This window comes from Mandrillus leucophaeus, unplaced genomic scaffold, assembly GCF_000951045.1.
Source record: "Mandrillus leucophaeus isolate KB7577 unplaced genomic scaffold, Mleu.le_1.0 Scaffold92, whole genome shotgun sequence".
NCBI lineage: Eukaryota > Metazoa > Chordata > Mammalia > Primates > Cercopithecidae > Mandrillus > Mandrillus leucophaeus.
The window spans coordinates 2662002-2683408 of record NW_012110030.1 but is presented as its reverse complement, the minus strand read 5'-3'; the positions used below and the strand labels follow the sequence as shown (position 1 = coordinate 2683408).

Below are 21407 nucleotides of genomic sequence, written 5' to 3'. Positions count from 1 at the left end.
CACTTTGGGAGGCCGAGACGGGCAGATCACGAGGTCAGGAGATCGAGACCATCCTGGCTAACATGGTGAAACCCCGTCTCTACTAAAAGATACAAAAAACTAGCCGGGCGCGGTGGCGGGGGCCTGTAGTCCCGGCTACTCGGGAGGCTGAGGCAGGAGAATAGCTTGAACCCGGGAGGCGGAGCTTGCAGTGAGCTGAGATCTGGCCACTGCGTTCCGGCCTGGGCGACAGAGCGAGACTCCGTCTCAAAAAAAAGAAAAAAAAATGTTTATAAGAGTTGAACTTTCATTATACAGTGAATACCTTCTCTAGTTACGGGTCTTAATAGAACTAGAGTTCAGGGGGAGAATCAGGGGTAAAAAAGCTGAAAAAGGTATTGATTTCAAATGCCAGATACCATTTTGATTTTTGGCAGAGCATCTAGAAAGGAAACAGGATATGGTACTCTTTTGTATGTTGGCATTTCTCGTGCATGGATTTTTCATACCGCATTCAGCAGCTACGTTTTTACAGCTACCATAGCTGACATTGATATTTGCAAAGTAAAGAAACAACCTCAGCCTAAAGATGAACTTTCCTTAAGCAATGGGTCAGAACCAAGTGTAAGCAATACACCTGTCTTATGTGAAAAAAAAAAAAGTTTTTTATTTGTCTGTTATCTTTCTTAAACCAACATGTATTGATCTAAATAACTGGGCTGACAAATCCCTTTCTTTGTCTCCGACAATGTTGCTTACACAATTTGACAAAGCACAGGGTGAGTTGCCAAATCTCCAGTACGGTGTGTTCAGTTTGTAGACTTCCTTTACAATGGGAGTGCTGGAAAATAAAGCTAGTGATGAAGACTGTGTTGTATGTCTCTAATTCAGGCTTCTGTGTAGAGATACGAACATTCCCGATTAGGCACCTCACAGTTGACATTTCCAGATTAACTATTCTGTGCCTTTATCTCTTTCTTTCCTGCACACAACTCATTTGTTTTGTTTTGTTTTGTTGTATTTTGCTCTATTCTAAAATTGAGGAGAATAGACCTTCCTCAGATGAAGGAAATTGGAAAGGAAAGGATCAGAATCATAGAGGAACTTACATAGATTAACTACATTTCTCTTCTGTTTCATTTTTTTTTTTCCCCATGGAGGGATGGATTTACATTATATCTTTTATAAAATAAAAAAGTTTGATTTTATAAACATCTTGGTTTCTTCCAAGGAGGTAAACCCTACTGATATTGTCAAGAACTTATTTATTTGGAGGCCAGCAGTAATTAGTAATGTAGGCCAAATTTACCTGGTGGTTTTGAAACTAAACACACACCCCACACACACACAAAGAAGCAATTCAAGAGGCTGAGAAAATGAGATTATTTACATATACAAAATATGTTTGAAATAATATAAACACCTTATTAAGTTGCAGGGAAAATATTGACAATTGGATGTATATATCTTTTAAATGCATGTAACAGATGCTGCTTTAAAACAGACAAGTCAGATTTGAGCTACGTTTCTGGCTGTTATGACAAGCTAAGTTGGTGCAGGAAGTTTCCCATTCCCTGACCACCACCTAGAAATGTTGAGAAAGTATCTGAAAATAAAATTAAAAACATAATTAGGCTTGCAAACAAGAAATAGAAATTTCCAGTTGCTAAAAACAAGGAGGGATTTCCTAGACAAAAGATAATTGTAATATAATAACCCAAGATAATAACATAGTGGACCATATGCTTTAGTGCTGGAGTTTTAACACTCCAGCAAGATACATACTTATATAAAATAAGTTGGGAGTAACAGAGACTAAGATCAGCTTTCTGCCTACAAGTGAGATTTCTAGTACCATTCCTACTGTGCAATTCTCAGGACCAAATAGTTTAACACAAAAGCTGGTCAGAAACAGTGAATCCCATAGAGTGTACAACAGACACCCATGATAGCACTCACCCCACAGAGACATTCCGATAATCCAGATACACAACCCTAGAGAAGGTCGTTCATACCCAGATGGGTTAATAAGCACCAGTTCTGAAGCAGTCGAGTCAGCTACCACCAGCAAGCAACAGTAAGCCCAAACGTCGAGGGTGGAAATCACAGTCTGTGACCTACAGGTAATTGAACTGTATGAATGGGTTTTAAAAATAACATGTTTACAATATTTAAAAAGGCAAGGGAACGAATGGTCTAATAGGCGAGAATGAGACATTAGGGAAAAAAAGAATAGGAGTTAGAAATTAGACTTTAGAACTGGCACGAATCTTAGAGACTATGTTTATATGTGCTATAATATGCACTATGGAACGTATACATATTGCTGAATATACATATATAGTTCACATCAGCTTGTCTGAAAATTGTGGTCATTTTTCAGGTGTTCGTATTTGAAGCAAAATCTAGCTCATTTGTTCATCTGCTTTAAAAATTTTAATCTCCGTTTATTTACCTGGTTTAGAATCAGTGCCATCGTATAGAAGGTATATTAAAAAGGTACGATAAGATAAAACTTTTCAGAAGCGTTTTTGAGTTTTTTCACTTTCTAAATCCCTTGAACTTCTTAAAAGGAGTTAGTGGCAGTCACGTGCTTGACTTATCTTTATGCATCCGATGAAGACATTAACAAAAAGTTGGAGGAAAATATCACTTTACTGAGAAATTCACATGGATTAATGTTTTCCTGCCTCTCAGCTGGCTGGAGTTTCATCATCTCCTCTGCTTTTATACAGCTAGTCCCCATATAAAACAAATGCATCAAAAATGTTTAAAATGGTCTCAACTTTCTATGTGAACATCTGTCATGTGTAAGTACATTTGTATGAAAATTTATGATTTGAGTAGTTAACCCTTTCTATTTTTTTTTGAAGACTACATTTAGCAGTTTTAGAACTTTCATGAGGGCCGGGCGCGGTGGCTCAAGCCTGTAATCCCAGCACTTTGGGAGGCCGAGACGGGCGGATCATGAGGTCAGGAGATCGGGACCATCCTGGCTAACACAGTGAAACCCCGTCTCTACTAAAAAATACAAAAAACTAGCTGGGCGAGGTGGCGGGCGCCTGTACTCCCAGCTACTCGGGAGGCTGAGGCAGGAGAATGGCGTGAACCTGGGAGGCAGAACTTGCAGTGAGCCGAGATCGCGCCACTGCACTCCAGCCTGGGCAACAGAGCGAGACTCCGGCTCAAAAAAAAAGAACTTTCATGAGAAAAACTCAAAAGTATTTTGGATGAGAGAAAAGTAGTCTAAACATAATCTTAAAATAGAATACTTTTATATATCCTTTTAGGATAAAATAAATATGGATGGAAATTATTTTTATTTCTTAGAGTCACTGCTTAAAACTTCTAAATATTGTTATTTCTATTAATAGTAGTCTTTAATAATATTCCAGTGTAATCTGACTTTCATAGACTTTGAACATCATGAACACCTAAGTAAATGTGTATGAAGAGGTTTATACCGCAGTTGAGGAGCTTTGTGACATTTTAGGTTCGCTTTCTCTTGCAAATCATGTTGGCGGACACTCAGGCACTCTGTTCTGCAATAGATGGAGACCACTTTACACTTTTCATCCAGTGGCCCTCATTAGATTCCCATTTCGTCCACATGGATCATTTACTTTTTCCCTGCTTTACTGACAAATGCCAAAAATGTGCCACTTCTCATGATGGGTTTTGTCTACGTGAACGGGATGACGATCACTCATTTATGTCACACAAGCTACTAGAGAAACTAATTAATTGGAGATTCAAACATCTGACCCATATGGTTAATCAAGAAGACATCGAACTAATACCCTGACCACCCAGGTGCCTTGAAGGCAGCATTTCCGGAACAAGTTTCCCTTTGTAGCTTGTTTCAAATTACCCTTACTCTTAAAAACTGTGTTTCAATAAGGAAGGATAACCACAAGCTCAGGCTGAATGTGCCCCGAAATAAGATATTTGGGCAATTAACTGTACCATAGAGTGTAGTTCATGGAAGAAGAAATAGGAGAAGGGGGAGGTGAATGTAGGGCTTATGTCTTCCAAGTCATTTTGATTTTTTAGTTGTCTTGGTTATGGAGACACAAGAAAATATTGACTCCCTAATGATATAACACTTTAGGAGGCTTAGTATATCTGTTATACTTGTGTTTTCCCATCCTAAGCAGAACTTTAAGTGAAGGCCTTAGGTTGTACTGAGGCTATTAAGGGCTGTGCCTTAACTAATTGTGGAATGCTGCTAAGGACAGTGAATTAACAGGCTTTCAGTGAAGAGCAAGCATACGACCACAGAGAGTGTTTGTAAGAACAGGGATTATCATCCAAATGGAATTGGTTCTGTCTGTTTCTTTAGTTTGCTGGTCACAATTTCTTCCTGACTAAAGATATCAGCAGGAAACCATGTAATACAAATTTATGCAGTGATAACTGAGGATGAAAATATTCTCTCTGGTAGATGTTATCAATCACTAGGCAGGGAAAATGAGATATGACCATCCATAGACTTTCTAGTAAGAGTCCAGGGGTACCTGTTTCTTTTGGGCAAGAGGAAAGACATCAATAATTATTTCTTCTTGCTTAAGTAACCTCTCTTCTCTAAGACAAAGTTCTAGAATCATTTAATCAACTTTGAATCTAAGCATCTGACTAAATGTCATCATGTTTCTTGAACTTTGTTTTTGTTTTAGGAAAGTGATCAGAAAATACACATTTTGCTCTTATCTCAAACAGCATGTAATGGGTCATTTAAAAAATCTTAGTAGATTATTTTTAGACTGGACCATTCTCAAATAGCACTGCCCCAGACCACCACCACCACGAGCACAACAGAACAGGGTATGATATATAACACTGCTGCTCTTATCTATTTATGGGGAACTAGCCTTGTTCATAGAACATATCTACAGTACAATTATTGTCTAAAAATGCTAGTTTACCAGATATGAGGCATTTTAGTTACCTCGTTTAGCAAATATATTTCATCAAGTGATACTCACGTGTGAGTATCTACTCTTACATATAAATATATCATTTGTGAATTATCACCATTAGGACAAAAGATAACATGTGAAGTACCCAAGTCTAGGACTTAGGAAATTGAATTCCAGCTTTAGCTCTGTCACAAAATAGCTGTGGCATCTTAAGCAAATCTGTTAACTTCCCTGTTCTGTTGTTCTTTCCTTTTTTCTTTTTTTTATTTTTTTGCCTCATATGCATTGGGAAAGCCTCAGATTAGCGATCAGATCACTCAGATCACCCCTCTCCAGCTTTCCATGATTCACTGACATGCCTATTTCAGCAAGTCAGTTCTTGCAAGATGGAAGAAATTTGCTCCCTGAAGGTGACTGTTACTGAGATAGTAAAACACACAGTGAGCAGTTAGATGAGACAGAGAAGGCGCTGCAATGGGAAATAGAGAGAAATGTTTGCATAATATGTCTGTTTCAAAAAACCTAAGCCATTATAGCAGTTGTTAAAAAAAAAAAACAAAACATACAACTTTTACAATCTTTCAGGGAGAAGGCAGTCAACTATCTCTGCCATTGTGCAGTACCCTGTGATCAGAATTAGCATGTTCATTACAGTCTCATTTTATTAATGCCTCTTTTTGAAGATGAACACAGTTGTCCCCGCTGTGAAAATGGTACTTTGCCGTTTATGTTATAAAGTGGTCTCGGCTGGAGATCCAGGCTAGGAACATTAAAGAACAAAGCACAGCTGCTTGAGTGTCACACAAAAGGATTTTTATGAAAGACTGAAACAAAAGGAAGGGTGGCCACCGCAGAACAAACGTGCCGGCAATTATGGTACTGACTGAAGATTACTGGAAAAGGCTTACAAAATAGTTGAGTACTTGGAATACATTGATAGCAACACGATAAAGCCTTCCTGTGTACCGCATTTCCATGCTGGAAAAAGGTGGTGGTGGGCAGAGCCACTTTAAGTGAACAGACACTCCTGACTTTCATTGGTGTAATCTTTAGAATTTAAAAACAGTGATTCTTTGGGTATCAGTGGTCACAAAGGCAGAAGCCCATATGGATAGTCTATGAGAGACCCTAGTAAGGGGAGACATTAAAATTGAAAATTTGGGAGAGAAAGTGTACCTGTGAGGAGAGGCTATTCATTTTCCTTCTGATCTATCTTTTGAGGACTGTTATGTTGGTGATGCATGCTCCTTCCTTGGAACCATTACTTGTTTTGCCACACTGAGAGCATGTGTAAAAAAGCCTCAGAAAAAACGAGCACACTTGTAAATCACTGCATTTAAGTAAGAACAATTTTCTTCTTTTGACTTCCTATTAAAATATTATTTTTAATAATTTTGAAATGAACATCAACTCATGTGAGTGTTTGCTGCTTAACTTGTTAACCGAACCATAGAAATGTTGAGCTAGAAGGGAATTTGGTGTTTACTACTTATTTTGGATGTAAGAAGCCAAGGTCCAGAGAGTTTGAAATGATTTGTTCTTGGTCGTACAGCTAAGATTTTCATTGAGTTTTGCCAAGTCTGAAATTATCCCTGCTGCATTACGTGTGACAATGGGTTTCAGCCCTTGAGATACTTACTTTATATACAAGATATTGTCTTGGAAGGACAATGTTCTTCCAGCTGACAAGTTGACAGACAAGTATGATTTGAAATAAAAGGTACCGAAGTGCCATGGGTGCAAAGTGTGCAGAATACCACATGGATGATGCACGGTGAGTGTGAGGACACTGCTGGGGTGAGGCATGAAGAATATTTAGGAGTCTATGAGATAGAGCTAACTTGAGAGAGAAGTAGAAACTAGAAGCTTCATGAGCAAAGTGGCTTAGGGAGGAAATCCCTGAGTTTTGATGGTAGGTGTGTGCAGTGTATTAGGGTTCTCTGGAGAAAGAGAACCAACAGAATATGTACATATATAAGAAGAGCCTTATTTTAACAAATTGGCTGACATTAGTAATGAGGCTGAGAAGTTTCAAGATTTGCCAGGGCTGTCAGCTGGAGGCCCAGGAGAGCTGATGTCAGTTCTAGTCCAAAGGCTGGCAAGCTGAAGACCTAGGAGGAGCTGATGTTTCACATTGAGTCCAAAGGCAGGAAAAAAGCTGAGGTCCCAGTTTGAAGGTAGGAGGAGTTCTTCCTTCCTCAGGTGAGGCTCAAGCTTATTGTTCTCCTTAGTCTTTTACCTGATTGGGTAGGGGTTGTCCACATTAGGGAGGACAATCTGCTTTGCTTGGTGACTAAATTAAATGTTAGTCTCATCCCAAAACACCCTGACAGTACCCTCAAAATAACATTTGACCAAATATTTGGGCACCCCAGATATTTCGCCTAATCAAGTGACACGTAAAATTAGCAATTACAGGTGGGTATGAACAATGGTAGGTCGGAATTGAGTAGAAGTAAAATAGTAGTAGTAAAAGAAAATGAGGTTGGAACATGACTCATTGGCTAAGGAGATAAAGCTAATAAGTGAGAAAATGTGTGATTAATTTAACCTAGACCATCTTTATGTGAGCTGAAAATTACAAAAGAGTTTACTAAAATACTTCACTTAGTCTATCAAACAATCACAGTCATTCATAATTGATGTTTACACTTTAAAACTAGGTAGTTGGCTTTCATTGATAAAATTTGAACAATTTTTAAAAATTCAGTCTCCTGGTTTTCCAAATTAGTTTTATTTTAAGCTACTAATTAAGATGTTGTTTTAAAAGTTGTGCATGCATAATTTATTGGTATTTAGGGCACAGATATACCAAATGCCTCATCTAGGGTTTAATTATCAAAGCCCTAATTACATATCTCCTTAGAGGAGCAAGTAACTTATTATATCTTATTAAAAAAACAATGACTTGTGAATTAATGCCACATTAAACACAACTATGATGACACACATCCCATATTCTTAATATATTTTATTAAAGATAGCAAGATTTTTTTTTTTTTTTAACTACTAGGCAACCGGGGAGTAGAGCATTTCAAGACTCTCTTATCTGTCATCTTCCAAAATGAGCCGTATTTTAATTTATATGTAAAAACTTTCCATGCCTTTCTTTTTTGTTTCTTAGAACTTTACCTTTGATTATTAAACTTTATCCATTCTTTAAATAAATGTTATTTCCACCCTTTAACAGTAGATTTTTTTAATTGGTAGATTTTTGGTCATAAGTGTAGTGCTTTTGAGATTTTTCTCACATGTCTGATGATGTCTGTGTTCAGGTTTAAAATTTGATCATAGTTTGTATTTTCCCGGAAGATATCCTGTATTTCTTAGAGCATAAATACCAGAAGAGCTGTTTAAAAAATGAAGCTGTAAATTGTGAGACCAGAAAATCAATATGAAAAGTTTTTAGATATTTTCTACCTTTCTAAGTATTGGCATACATAGTTCTTTCTGTTTGTTTATGTATTTGTTTAACTATGTGGGTAACTACAGTTCTATCATTTACCAGTCAACTAGAAAATTAAGTACGGGAGAAAAGTGTGTGTTCATAAAATCACGATGGCTTTTAATAAAGCTAGTTATCAACTATCAATATTTATACAAAAACTGGTTGGGGAGGTATATTTGCATATATGTATGTTTTGTACATGTAGTATGTATATAGTGTGTTTGTGTATGACCTGTTTAATTTGCTTCATAGCACTTTTTACTATATGAAACTATACTCTTTATTTCTTGAGACTTTTATCCTGTATACCTCTTCCTTTGTGTATAAGCTCCATTACAGTTTTCCATGGCCAAAAATGTTCCTGGCATTTATTGGGCACCCAAGAGATATCTGTGGCATGAACAGGTACATATGTAGAGGGATCTATAGATATGGTTGTAGGCACAATGCATTAAGAGACCATTTGGGTAGGAATGAGTCTTACTTTACATATAATGAACAAAGTAAATAATAATTATTTCAGTGGCCACTGTAAGATGAAGAGTGTGATTGAGCGCCAAGAAGTCGAGGCAAAGGGAAAGAGAACTACAAAGACAGTGAAACAGGGAATGAAGAGAGATGCTCTTTATAGCTACATAAACATGAATTTGTATAAACTTTCCAGTGCTTCCTAACTGTATGGGTTTAGACATATTACTCAAGTCTGAATGTTAAATTCCTATCTGTAGGATTGGGGGTGATCCTGGCTATCTTTTAGGGCTGTTTGTGGGGAAGTTAATGATGTATGTTAAATCATCTGGCAGAGTAACTAACAATAAAGTTGCCAAAGAATGTTAATTTCCTTCCTTCTCCCTTTACTATCTCTTTGAAGCTGAGCTAGCTGGTTTGGCTCTCGCATCACTACCGAATCCCCAGCATCTAGAATAGTGCTAGGCACATAGTAATTTGGTAAGTGTTTGTTATATGTATACATGGCTATGGTGAAGGTAAGGGAGGCTGAAGAACACTGGAAAATGAGTTTTTGTGTCTTCTCAAATAGTCCTTAATCCAAAGGACTGAAAAACAGCTTTTCACATGGAAATAAGATGATACAACAATCTGAAAACATACAGTATTACCAATTTATTTTGAAAGACTGAAGATCATTTATTAGTGCTATGCTAGTATACAATCCCAAGAATTTTAGATCCTTTTTTTTCCCCCTTACATTTGTGCTTATTGTTATGTTAACACACATTTCCATATTCTTCATAACGCTTATACATTAGGTAGGTCCAGGTAATCAATTGCTTCAACTGCCTAGCTCAAACTACAGTGATACTGTCATACTGTTCTGTGCCATCTAGGTCACAGAGTACATAAAAATCTATAACTGTTTTATGATTTCTGTGAAAATGTAGCATTAGATATATATTTTAGAAGAAGCAGAAGAATTTCAAATATCCTTGAAACATTGAAAGAGGTAATAGAAAATGTTTTCTTGCTTGTTTTTTTTTATTTGTTTGTTTGTTTTGTTTTTTCAATTATTTCTGTTACCAACCTTGGTATAGGAAATGACAGAAGGTGTAGTTATGGGTATAGGTTTAGCAAACAGACAGACCCGAGTTCAAATCCTAACTCCCCTATTTGCTCTGTGGCAATGTGCACATGTCCTAACCTCTCTAAGCTTCACTCTCTGTCTGTCAAGTGGAGATAAGAAGACCTATTGCCTAAACTTAAGAGGATGATTACAGGAGATAATCCATGTAAAGCTTTTAGCAAAATTCTAAGCACTCAGGAAATGTGAGTTGTTGTTGTGATTATCATTATCATCACTAGTATTACTATGATCAGTACGATTATTATTAAGAGTTAATTTCAAATTATTTGATTAAAGGGCACTGCCCCATTTGTGAAGCAGAATTTTTTGGCACAGGCAGAATTATCTTTCTAAGACTGGGAATATACAAATTTTTTAATCCTTAAGTCAGGCTACCTTGTCCACTAAATAATCATGTGGTCCAGATGCCACCATTTGGCCGTTATAGGATCCACGAAATATTTGAAATTTGAACGTCATTCTGTCATAAGTGATAGGGGAGTATACTTAAGAGAAAATTAGATGAAATTTTCCTTTTATCCTAAAAAACAGAGTTAGTTGCATGCTTAGACTAGAAGTTCCATAAGGGCGTGGCTTTGTTTTGCTCCAGACTGTACACATGGCAGTAAGCACAGTGCCTGACATTTTCGGTAAACATTTGTGTTTTTTGTTTTGTTTTTTAGAGACAGGGTACCACTTTGTCATCCAGGCTGGAATGTGGTGGTGAGATCATAGCTCACTGTAACCTCTCACTCCTGTGTTCAAGGGATCTTCCCACCTCACTCTCCTGAGTTGCTGGGACTATAGTATGAGTCACCTTGCCCAGCTAATTTTTTTTTATTTTGTAAATTTTTGGTAATGAATAGCTCTTGCTATATTGCCCAGGCTGGTCTTGAACTCTTGGCTTAAGCAATCCTCCCACCTCAGCTTCCCAAAGTTGTGGGATTACAGGCATAAGCCACTGCTACCAGCCAAAATTTGTTGATGGAATGAATGAATGACAAGTTTAAGGAAAAAGTTTCTAAATATTATTTTCTTGCAGACTGCTGGATTTAAGGTTTATTTTTAAAAATTAGAAATGTCAGGAGATGTTGCTTCCACGTCTCGGAGAGGCATACAATATATGAGAAGAAATTTGTGTCAATTCATGAATTTATTCATTTGAGCATCTCTGTTCCTCTGTATTCCAGGAAGTGTGCTAAGTATTAGGAATAAAAAGATGGAAAGACACTTCCCCCACTTGCCTTCAAGGAAGCTGCAATCTCTGTTTGATGGGAAGCCATACATTTGGTTAAAATGACAAGGCAGCGATACATGTATACTGTGGCTGGAGATAATAAAGTCTATTTTTAGAAGAAAAGTGCTTTCACAGTAATGCAGCTTACACCTTTTCAAGCTAGTACTTGCAGTAAGAACTAATGTCTCCTTGAATCAATATGACAGTAAAGTTTGTTGAAATGCAAGATGTGTTTGACATATGAAGCCTCAACTGACAGAAAAATTAAACTCACCTTTTTTTCCTGATGAGTAAAAATGTTCTGAGAGAAAAATTGTGTTTCATTTGTAGGAAGATTCGGGATATACTTTGGTTGGGTTTTGAGAAAATATGGTGCAATAAAAAAACTTAAGTAATTACCTTCAAAGTAATACTCCCATTTGTTTCTCTCCCAACTAATAGTAAAAGGAGTTTTTATTGCTGCACTTACCATTTTTTATGATTCTTTTTTTGCTCTAGGTGGAGATGACAGAGCATACCTAAATACAAAATGATTTTAAAGTGTACTAGTAAAATATCTTAAAACATCTTCTCCCTCAGAGGACTTCATTAAGCAAAATTGATTTTTATAATAAAATATTTATTTATTAAAAAATGGTAGTTTAGGCATTTTAACCCTTGAGGAAAAACCATTAGCGTACACTGTACTCCAGTACAGGAACACTGTTAGATAAGTTACTTTTTAAGGCTTTGACAACTTGGAATAGAGCCCTGTATCCCAAAGAGCCTTTTATTTACACTCAGGTTTTTATGCATGTCATTATAACTTATGATGATAGATCTGAATTTCCAGGTATTGCCAAGCTCGTTATAAACTGACATCAAGTGCTACAGCTGACTTACTATGGGTCCCATTAATCTTAGTTGTAAAGATGCATTAATAAAGTTAACACTCACTGGCTCAATAGTAAATGGAATTCCCTCATCTCAGCTTACAAACAGATAAATCATCATCTGGGAGGAGGAATTCACTCTGACTTAAATGATTATTCTCAAGGATTTGCTATAAACCTACTACAAAGAGCCAAGGAGGACACTCAGTGCTGCCCAGTGGGACTGGGGTTTGAACCGACCTTTTCTTAATTCCCTATCAACATGTTTAAAATATGATTGTGATTATTTAAAAACAAACAAATATTTTTAAAATTAAAATTACTTTACAGCATAGTGGTGAAATGTTGATGGGATGTGTTTTACACAAGCCTGGTTAACTACATGCTAACAGCATTGATTAAGCTCAGGGACCACGCTTCCTGTGCTCTCCAGGGAGATGAATTCTTGTTCAAAGACCCCCCACCGAACTCTTGCCGTACTCAGATGCCAGCAAATCTCTGTCAGAATGGTGGAGGGGAAGTAATTGGTGTGGAGCTGAAGTAGAGACATGCTTACCCTGCAGTTGAGGAATCTTTGGAATTAGGGCCCTCCCTTACACGATGCCTTCCGAAGGTCCAGGAAGACTTACCTGTATCTCCAGTTGATTATAAATTTTTCTAAAATTTATAAAAATACTGTTTTTGCATTTGTTTTCATAAAGTAGTCCTTTAAAGTTTCATAGGCTTTAGACTTTATAATGTCTAGGTCTGCCGCTGGGATGGGGCCAAGGGACCTAGGAACCGCATTATATTTTACATAGGATTAAAAAAATTACTTGTGGTACATCAACACTCGAACGTGAGTATCACGTAGAGGGGTGAATGTCTTTCCTCTATCACCCTCCATGGTTCAGTATAGACTTCAAAGGACCTTGCCCAGTGTTTATAATTCTGATTCTAAATTTGTGGAGAACGTCTTGGTACTATCAAAGGACCTTGCCCAGTGTTTATAATTCTGATTCTAAATTTGTGGAGAACGGCTTGGTACTGTCAAAGGACCTTGCCCAGTGTTCATAATTCTGATTCTAAATTTGTGGAGAACGGCTTGGTACTATTTTCTTCCTTTTCTGTTTAACATACAATGCTACACAGGCAGTACACATCAACTGCTCTCCCCTGTAGCAGGATGGTTTTTCACACAATACAGGATTCCCCGCCACCTCCGGCCCCAGCCGTTAACTGGACTGTACCTGGTTAAAATTTCTCCATTCTGAAAGGTCAAGGTTTCTATCTCCTCTCATTGCATTTGAACAGTACCACCACCACAATCACTGATGCAAAATAATCTTTTCATCAAGACACTGTAAATTCTTAATTTTTATTTTTATGTAAACTAGTTCTAAAGTTTAGTGGCATTATTTACTAAAATTCAACAAATGAATTTCTGAGCTGATTCTCCGTGAGCGACATGCTGTCTTGTGTATTAAAGGAGAAGAGACAGGTAGAAGGCAGGAATGGTTGAAGCTTCTTTAAAGCGTTTGTCTGTAAAATAAATATTAAAAGATCTTCAGATTTATTTTCTCAATGAGCAAACGATACAGAACCTCTGTTTGCTTGTTCAGGTTTTATTGGCGATTAGAAAAGCAAAGATCAAACAGGAAAAAAATCCTAGAGAATTAGTAATAACCAAGCATTCAGTGCAGTTTTGGAATGTGTGAATTTTAATATATAGGTGTTCCATCTGATGGTCAGATAGATTCTTAGCCTTAGAAGAGAGGTCTGCTAAGTACTTTACTAACTACTAAAGGGGGTCTGTGTGCATTATCTGGAGAAGCTACAAGTTAGGAGCGGCTGAGGTTCAGAGGTGTCTTGACCAAACATGCTGGCAAATGTGGTGATTACCAGATTTTCTGACTCTAAAGTTTATTCTGTATTTACTACTTCATATATCGCCCTTTAATGCTATCTTGCAAAGGATGCAATCGAGTGTAATGTGACATAGAAAAGTGTAAGGATCGATTTTTGTGTGTGTTGGGGGTCTCTAGGAAAAGGATGAAGACGTGTAAAAGATATCCTAACTCCAGCCAGAGAGGCTACTGAGTTGGTTGTGTAATGGACATTTATTTAGTCATTGTCATTGAGTTTCTTTGTAACCTGGGTAGAAAGAGAGCTCTGAGAGCACAAAAAGATGGTGTGGATTGGGATATAAGAGCTGAATGGTTGTGAAATATAAAATGCATTTAAAAGACGTTAAAGAAGACATAGTTATTATTGAAAGGCTAGTTAAGAGGGTACTTCTTTTTTTTTAATGCATTTGATTGTTATACCTCTTTCTTATCTTTTAAAATATTATGGTAATTGAAATAAGCCATTCACAGAAAGACAAATGCTATGGGATCTCACTGATTTGTGGAATCTAAAAAAAAATTGATCTCAGAAGTAGAGAGTAGAGTGATGGTTACCAGAGGCTGAGCAGGTTGAGGGGTTGGGATTGGGGAGATGGTGGTCAAAGGATAGAACATTTCAGTTAGGAGGAGTAAGTTTAAGAGAACTATTGTAGAACATGGTGACTATCGTTCATAATATTTTGTATTCTTGAAAGATGCTAAGAGAATGGATACAAAGTATTCTCAAACACAAAAGTGGTAGCTGTGTAAGATAATGCATATGTTACTGAGCAAGATTTAACTATTTCACAATATAAATATAGTACCATCATTTTGTATGTGGTAAATACATACACTTCTATCTCTCAATTAAAAAATAAATTTATGGCTGGGCACAGTGGCTCACTCCTGTAATCCCAGCATTTTGGGAGGCTGAGGCTGGCAGATCACTTGAGGTCACTATTTCAAGACTAACCTGATCAACATGGTGAAATCCTGTCTCCAGTTTAAAAAAAAAAAAAAAATTAGCCGGGTGTGGTGGCATGCACTTGTAGTCCCAGCTCCTAGGAGACTGAGGCAGGAAAATCGCTTGAACCCGGGAGGTGGAAGTTACAGTGAGTCAAGATCGCACCACCGCACTCCAGCCTGTGCAACAGAGCAATACTCTGTCTAAAAAAAAAATAAGTAAGTTAAGAAAGATATTTCTTAAATGTTTGAGGCAACCACAGGAAGTTAAAAGGTGAGGGCAAGTCATTTCAGTTATGTTGGAACTGAGTTGTCTTAGTGTTTTATGACTCCGTGACTTTCTCTTTGAAACCTCTGGTAGATGGAGATTATCAAGATACTGTACCATTGGTCTGAGAATCTAACAAGTAATTAGTCTTCTTTTATTAAGAAAGTTATTCACAGGAATCTTTGATCACCATTCATGGCTTTATACACAATATGTTTTCATGAAAATGAAAAGTCCAGCCTGAGTTTTGTTTGTTCTTTCTGAATATTATCAGTTGATAGACTTGCTGAGCTAATGGAAATGTACCTAGCGCTTTACCTATGTGGTCTTCATTTAATGTGTATCAGATTAAGGGATATGGTAATCTCTTATTCAGAACCCAAATATCTTACTAATATGGGAAAATGTTCTTTTTTCTATGGCCCCAAACTCGTGCAGCAAATTTTCTTTTAGCGTCTTTCTTAAACAGCAGTTGGTGGAAGCTTTACAGGTCTTATTGTTGAGGAAGTGACTTTAAATTTTTATTTTAGGCAAAAGCATCTGCAAATTAAGACTGCAGAAAGCAGCAGTGAGAAGATCCTCACAGTTCTACTCAGTTGGACAATTCTTCACTACTCTGACAATTTAATTGGGTGTAAAAAGAAATGGCAATTAAAAATCAAGAGCTTTAAGTGGGACAACTTACCAGTTTCAGAGTTAGTGATTTAAAAAAAAAAAAATTAGCAAGACTCAAAGATGGTACATCTTTAGTTCTCTAGTTAGTTGTTTCCTATTATGTTCTGTGCTGAAATTGCCATATCGGATGTGCCTTTTAATGGCAACTTTTGCAAAAGTCTAAAGAAAAAAAGAAGTTGAATTCACCCTTTTATGCACATATATAAATACACTTATAGAAATACTTATTTTTAAGAAAGTTTATCTACTCAAGTTTTATTATTTTAATGATTTTAGACTCTTTTAATTCAAGCCTTTTGGATTTTTAAAATCAAGACTGTAAGACGTAAAATCCAAGTGGTTTTGTTTGTTCTTTTAAGTAGGAATGAAACCAGTATTGCTTATCCCATTATTTAGACAAGGGGTGCTACAGAGAAGGGACTCAAATATTTTGCTGAAATAATACATGTCAGTAAATTTTAAAAGTTGGGACATCTAAGTGACATATCTGATGTTGATTGTAGCTTAGTAATCAGGAATAGGAATAAATTACTTATGTATATCAAGGTTTGCACATCCACTTGATAAGAGTTACAAACATTTCTCCAAAATGAGACATCAGTTCTCTCTCCTGAGAAGTGTACAAATCTCAGATCATAACATGGGTGCTTTATCGACCAACCCTTATCAGAGGCACTGAGTAGACATCTTCATTCTCCCAGCCTTCTTTCCCTTCTTTCTTTCTTTTCCTTCTTTCTACAAGTGTTTTAGGTAATCACTCTTATTACCCATCGATTTACTTCATCCCTTGACCCATCTAAGGTTCATGAACTCTCAGTGTATTTTGGTTTATATAAAATGAAAATATATTTTTATCTCTTATAGAAGAGCCAGATTGGGAAAAAAAGAATTTGTAAATAAGTATTTTGGATAACAGTTATAGAAAGTAGAGTATGGTTATACTCATGGGGGTGTTCGAATAAATGCCACTTTATACACCAGTAATCCCCGATTAAACTACTACCAACTGAACTTCTATATTGAGGAAATCACTGTGTTCTGTGCCGCCTGAAAGTCTGGGTGAATTTCAGCTTAGCCGCTCATGGAGAACATAATCACTGCAGCAAGATTAATAGCATAGTTAAATTATTAGTATTTTTAGCCAGAGTAAATCACATCCAAAACAGTGAAGAATAAAACTGTCTAGCCCCTCTGTAATAACATCAGCAGTCTTTATCTCTCATCTGAAAGGTAGTTTTGTATGTGAGATATGCTCCGAAAGTAGGGTATCTATTTTAGTAGCTTTGAACTTTATGAATAAGTTGCAGATATGAGAGAAAAACCACAATATTTGTTTGATAAGAAATGGTGAATTTTTCTCACATTTGTCATCATTAAAAATTCTGTTAACCACAGACCACGGTTTATTACCTAATCTATGGTTATCATTCTTTATTCAGTCTGCCTAGAGTCTGAAGTAAGGGATCCCTGTGTTCAGTTTTGAAATACTTCTTTAACACATGGACTTTGAAATTTTATGAAGACATGGTAGTTATCAAACTTGTAAAGCAAGGTGTTAAATATTTAGTGCAAAATGAAGTTATGAAGACCATGTACTAGATGAAATTTTAAAGGTGGAATTTTCCTCTAGCTCATCTGCCATGTTACAATTTGAAAAGTCTCCTGACATCTCAACATTCCCATAAGCTTAGTGGGGACGCTTTTGTCTTTCTGATAAGTTCATTGGCCCATTGCACTTTAGTTGATTTGTACTGATGGTCCAGTACCTAAAATAGCCTCATGTGGTTAGAAAGTCAGGATATAAGGTTTGGTGGTAAAGTGAATTATGCGTCAATAGTAGATCAACGATTCACTTGTATAACTTTAAAAGTGATTAGCTAACTCTCCTTTATAAAATGTAAAAACTTTCATAAATTTCTTTTTAAATTTTGGGGAAAATGTCTGAATAATAGAAAACAGATGGTTTTAAATGATCCTAAATTATCAAGATTATTTTCTCCATGAAGATGTTGCTCAGGACTGTGGCTGTAGCACAGACTAGCTGACATACGTTGATATTTCATTGAAGCTGAAATATATATTCATTTCATGTTGAAAATATATGGACAAATCTCTTTAGAATGTGAGAAAGGGATGGGAATTGTTACTTCCTGATAAGGGTAAATTTATTACTGGGGCATGCATTTTCCTCTCAAATTTTTTTTTGTTGTTGTTTTTAATGTCAAATCAATTTTTTTTTTCCTAATTTTAAGTTAGAATACAGCTGTTAAATAGAAGACAGGAAAAGCCACTGAGTCTATATAGATGCCATGCTAGATTTTATGTGTGGGAAATTCACTTAGAATGGTTTTGTTCTTATTAGACATTTTTACCCTTGAGTCTTGCTGGTCTTTTAAGCAATGTAAACTAATGCTTCTAAAAACTTACAATTCACTTTTTAAAACAGAGGAGTGACTTTTCTCAAAACACCATGAAAGGCCATTGTCTATACCTAAGAGGATAAACGAAATTAAAATAGACCTAATTTAGACTGCTCTTTCTTCATGTTTAAATAGTGGTGATAGCTTACTTTTTCTCAAAGTGAGCACACTTGATTTTGCATGAGTGCTTGGTGTACTTACTATGCCCTCCTTGAAAAATTTGGGCCATAAGGTTTAATTGCATGCTCATCAAGCAAACAGGCTTGGAGGTATATTCTCTGAGCCGTGGGCTCCCGCAGCTCCCATTAATGCTAATGGGAGTTACACATGTGTATTGAGGAGAGAATAATATAGCCTTTGAAGTTGGAGTTGCTAATTGAGTGCTTTCTTCAGCTGTGCTCAGCTTCAGTGGCTAAGCTGAGTTAGAGTGGTCTAAAATGTCATTCTGGTAAAGCCCCTAGAACATTATCAAAGCAGGTTGGCAGTGAAAGAGACAGCTAAAAAGAAGTCTTTCTCACCCTTCAAATGGAGAAAGAATTAGCAGGCCAAACAAAAGAAGGAGCAAAGAAGTCTCAAGAATGGGCACTCCTTTCTTTAAAAGTAGCTTGAGCTAATTTAGATCAGAAAGTGGGAAAAGAAGAAGCCCTCTTCCCTGGTGGAGTTGCTTGCCATATGTGGATGACTTTTTGTGAAATATGAGGACTAGTCAGGGCTAAATATTATCCACCTCTCTCGTAGATTTTGACTAACAGATACTTGTTCCTGGAAGTGACCGGATGTCTGTCATTTTGTCTTGTGTCTCATGTCTTTTGTCTCATTTTGTCATTTTGTCTCATGTCTAAAGGTCCAAGATCCCAATGTGTCAGATCCCTTATATGCCCTCTTATTTCTTGCATAAACTCCTTTGTAGTAGTTATCTTTGCAAAGATATGAGAAGCTGTAGGATTCTACATTGTAGGGCTCTACATAAAAGGAAGATGAAATTGACTCAGTCCTAAAGAGTATTTAAGTGATTATCTTCTCTATTTCAGTCTACCCTCATTTTTCCTGGCCTTCCTTACAACATTCAGCATTAATCTGTGTGGTATTTTATCAAACTGAATACAGACAGGGAGGTCTTTTATTGTGAAGAAAACTATACCTGGTCGTGGGATGATCAAACCTCTGAACTCATTAGTCTCATTTGCCACAAATGCATAAACTGATTGCCTTGTTTGACCTTAGCTGTGACTGCATGTGTTAGGCAACTCAAATATTTTGCCACTGTATGAAATGACTGAAATCACCATAAGTATTGACTTGGAGGTTACAAATAAATTTTAGCAAGTAGGCGAATTCACAAATATGAAGAATGAGGGTCAAAAAGTTCAGTGTAATACCATTGCCTCTTCTGGAAGCATATCTTAAATCACATTTACCAATAAAGGATTAATCATGTCATATTAACATCTGAAGGACAGTATATTAAAAATAACACTATATCAAATAACAGAACAAAACTAGAGAAACTCATATTCTAACTAATAGCCTTCCAGACTTACCATAATATGAAGGGCTTCAGCTTTACTATTTTATAGAAAAAGAAAGAAAAAAAAAAAACAGTGCAGGAATAGCGATACTCTTCTTTGATAAGAGCTGCTTCTAAAATGACAAACTATTTATTCATTTAAGAAAGTTCTTGCAGAAAAGACAGTTGGGCTGAGAATGTGAAAATGTAATTCTCCTGGTCCCTCAGGGTGTAAGAAAAATAACTAAACCAGTTATGAAACTGGTGGTGGCCTCTGTGGACTGTCATGTAGAAGAGGGATTAGACTCATTTTGTGTTCATGCAGACAGCCAAATCAGGCTCAGAGAGTGGCAGATTTTTGGACTGGTCCCAGGAAGAACGCTGGAATGATCTCAGCTTCCTGAAAATTACCAGGGCAACTTTAGGAGGTAGAAGTGAGTGATCATTTTCTGGGGGTGCTAGAGAGGCAAGAGATTCAAACTTCGGGTAAAAAATACAGCATGATGATGTCAGAGAGTCTGTGATGCTATATTTTAATCTGCCGTTTTTTTCCACTTGGATTTATTTTTAGTTAAAAAAGAAAAAAGTCAGTAGCAGAATAGTCTGTCAACTATTTCTAGGTATGGTTGAAGTACTCCATTCCGCAGAAGGAAGGCAAAGTAAGATATTATAATGTTTATACCCTTAGCATTAATGTCAGGGATAGTACCTTTCCCTTCCCCTTCCTGCTCTCTCTTCTAGAAATGGAAGACGCCACTGAGATGAAAGAATGCCACTTCTCTTTTAAAACATTTACAGAGTAACTTAGTCTTAACCCACATGTGCATTTTTATATTTGTTATGCAGTCTATTCAAAAGTAATATTCTTTGAATACCTATTATGTGTTGGAAGTAATAGAGAGCTAAGACATCCCACCCTTTGCCCAGCACGCACACCAATATAAGTAAAATGTAAGTCTTTTTTTTACTAATGAATAAATGTTAAGGTTTTGTTATTGACGGAATGTTGAATATAAACACATGAAAGTATTAATTACAGGTGTGTTATTAATAATCCTTTCCTTCTTGTAAATTTTAATACCTAATCCTTCTGAAGGCACAGTAGTACATAACAATGCCATAGACAATCACAGAACACATCATGATTCAATCTAATCGATTATAATTTTAAATAACCACACTAGCGACAATTGTTTAAAACATGCTAGTAGTCTTACATGAAAAAGAATGTGAAATGTCTTCATTGTTCTCTACTGGAGAAAAGTTAAGGCAAGTACCACTTGTATGTGGGTGGTCCCACCAGCCTCAGGGTCCCCCAGAAGTTGTCATCCTCTTCTCATCCCAGTGAGTGTCCCTCCAAAAGACCGCATTCTTATACCAGTCACTAGTACCACCATCCTTCTACCTGTGTCCAAGTCTGAAGCATGTGGATTTTCATTAACTTATTCCTCTGTCTTACCTCTTCTGACCAGTGCATTCCCATGTAATAACTGACAAGTGACCCTTGTGTTTTTCCTTGTCTTCTGATTTGCTTCTAACAACTTAATTGAACAGCTTCCTTTCTCCATTGTACAGCCTCTCAAATGATCTATCTACAGTTTTGCTCGAACCCCTGCACTTAATTCAGGTACAGCTGCCAGTTGTATCCTTTGCCTATAGATGCAAATTCATA

General features: G+C 36.7%; 1 protein-coding gene across 7 annotated transcripts in view; it reads left to right on the top strand.

The window, feature by feature from the left end:
* The window catches only part of PTPRD (protein tyrosine phosphatase, receptor type, D), a 462557-nt gene that overhangs the window by 111624 nt on the left and 329526 nt on the right, over positions 1 to 21407 (top strand). The window lies entirely within an intron of this gene.